This window comes from Etheostoma spectabile, chromosome 6, assembly GCF_008692095.1.
Source record: "Etheostoma spectabile isolate EspeVRDwgs_2016 chromosome 6, UIUC_Espe_1.0, whole genome shotgun sequence".
NCBI classification, from domain to species: domain Eukaryota; kingdom Metazoa; phylum Chordata; class Actinopteri; order Perciformes; family Percidae; genus Etheostoma; species Etheostoma spectabile.
The window spans coordinates 4620314-4623154 of NC_045738.1; the positions used below are offsets into that span (position 1 = coordinate 4620314).

General features: G+C 43.5%; 1 pseudogene; it reads left to right on the forward strand.

The window, feature by feature from the left end:
* LOC116691699 (tumor necrosis factor receptor superfamily member 11B-like) overlaps positions 1-2438 on the forward strand; it is an 8744-nt pseudogene extending 6306 nt beyond the window's left edge.
* The last annotated feature ends 403 nt before the right edge of the window (positions 2439-2841 follow it).

The window sequence follows — 2841 nt, forward strand, 5'->3', positions numbered from 1 at the left end:
CAAACTTAAACTGTATAATCACAATTAGTTTTAATTTAAAAATGAACACATGAACCTGTGTGTATCTCCTCCAGGTACACCGATCAGTGACACGGCATGTGAACGTTGTCCCGCGTCGTTCTCCAGCGGCGACTCCTCCAACGAGCCATGTCAGCTCCACAGAAACTGCTCTGATTTGGGCTTGAAGACACTGAGTGGGGCACGTCCACCTCAGACAGCCTCTGCGGGCACTCAGGACAGACGGCAATGCTGGATTGCTCTCAGCCTCAGACTTTGTGCCACACTGGTGAGACATACACTCTGAAGAATAGGGTTTAATCACTAATAGGACTCGGATGGGAGGCTTAAGGACTAATGCGGGTGGAATTGGGTAGAAATTGTTGGTACAGTGTTACACTACACACACACACACACACGCACATGTGATGATGGTTTTGAGCAAACCTCAATTGTCAACACTTAAATAGCCAGAGCTGAATTATTTCAGACATTTGGTCATTTTCATTCCTGAGGCAGGGATTTCCTCGGTCAGGTTCGTTCCAGATTCGTTCCAGATCCAGATTCCATTCTTTTCCAAATTTCTTGCGGTGTCTGAAAACCAACACAAGAGAGAAAAGCCAAAGCAAATGGTTGAATGGGATGTTTAGCCACTACTGTCATAATGGCCCATGAGGATCAATTACTCCGTTAACTTGTCACATCCTCAAACTACAAAACAAAGAAATGAGTCAATCACAGAGAGACACAAGATGAGTGGGTCACGTCTTTGTTACTCAGACTTTACTAGGACAGATGCTAACAATTAATTTGAGAGATGAAACCTAAAAAATAAATTGAATTCCCAAGCCTGAGAAACCACAGTTACAGAGAAACACACACACACACACACACTCACACGTACAGATGGGGCTGGCACACTCGTGGCATACTGTGTACCACACTTGGAAGGAAACTCAACAAGTTGTTGTCCCTCAGGAGGGTGATGCTCTCTTCAAACATTCATTGACAAATTGTCTTCCTGCGGGCCACACAACCACACAACAGTTTTTTAACTGAAAAAATTGATAACTGAATGCAGTTGGGATTCACAAGTTGCTACGTGATTTGGAGAAACCACCAGGATGTCAATGCCAATTATAGAGTGAGCCACACTTAAGTTATCCAGACATCAAAGAAACAAGCCTAATATCCTTTTCAAATTAAACTCAACCATAAACACATTGACATCGGTTTACTTAGATTTTTTAATTCACTGGTGTCCCTCATGTTCTGCAAGGCAATCAGAAATAATTTCCACACATGCATGAATACAGAAATTCTTCGTAATTGGTGAAAGTTGCAATTCATGTAGCCAGTTTGACATCATTTTCAGTTTTGACTGTTACGTGTGAATGAAAACCCTGCTCTATGCAAAATGCATTTGCCTTCTAAGGAAGACGCAGGAAGCAGTGGCTTGCAGAAATGAAGGCAGGTAATGATGAATTAGAGTAGGTGTTTGTGTAGTGCAGTGTGACTCAGCAGATTACCTCTATTACTTCAGTTCAAATGCAGCTCTGGTTGAAACCTTTGTGAAGAATACATTTTGATTGAATTGGTTTGTATTGCATGTTTTGATAATGTTAATAAAAATGTTTAAGCCCACTCTCCCTGTCTGTCTGCTCTAATCTATTCCAGATGTGACCTGTGTGAGGAGGCAGTCTTCCAGTCTCTCTCCTCCTGCGACGTCCCAGTGCCCCTGGAGCGGCTGTTAGAGAGTCTCCCCGGGCGGAGTGTGGATCGTAAGCCTGGAGAGGTGAAAAAGTCCTGCTCTCCCCAGCAGCAGGTCCTCCAGCTGCTGGACTGTGGAGGAGCAGAACAAGACCAGGAAAGATGTACAGCATATACAAGGTAAAGAAAAAGAAAAAAAATTCACAATGTCTTCTACACTTTGTGTTTTAGTCAGTTCTTATTGAAGTCCGGATTTGTGTATTAATGGTCGCACCCTGTCCTTAGGTGTGAACCACTGTGAGAGGAAAGTCTCTCGCTGCAACGCCTAAAGAACGACCCTAGAAGACCTCTGAAGATAACTAACAGCCTGCCAGGGGTCAGAGTTCAGGAGGATGTCCGGGCCCTGTTCTCTACTTGCCTTCCCAGGCAGTACATCCTGCAGCTTCTTCACCTTTGGAAGACAGTAAACTATGACCTGGATCTAGCAAAAGCCCTGTCTCACAGTCTGAGGGTGCTGCGCAGCCAGGGGCGCCACGCCATCTGCTGAAAGGCCTAAGGAAGTTCAGCCGCATCATAGGAACCACTTGGCGCACAAGATGTATGAGAAGTGTTTGTCAGCGTGCTTCACGATGAGTCCTGTTTTAGCTCATAAGCCATTAAATGAATAGGGATTTAGGAGGTTCAAATAGCATAGAACATCTGGAATCTATAGCATAAAAAAACATTAATGCATTGTCAGATGAAGAACACACAACGCATAAAGACAACACACTTAGTGGAGAAATGTATGTGAAAGAGCAACAGACAGGGTACCATGATAATGTCCGGTCTTTAAGATATCACCAAATGACATCAAGCTATGCAAACAGTGCCTAACTGTAACACAGTTGCAAGATGGCAAGGTAGATTTGTTATCACTCTCTCTGATTTTTCAGCCAAAGCCTCTGCAAAATAGGCTGTTTTGATTAAATGAGGTACCAGGGATGCTAATAACTTTACCCTCAGTCTACGTATATGTCTGCGGTGATGAATCTAAAAAGCTCAAAAAAAGAAAGAAAACTATCACACATCTCTGTACTCCAGGCAGGCCAAAAAAAATACATAAAAGGTTTCCTGGGAACTTATGACCGGAGC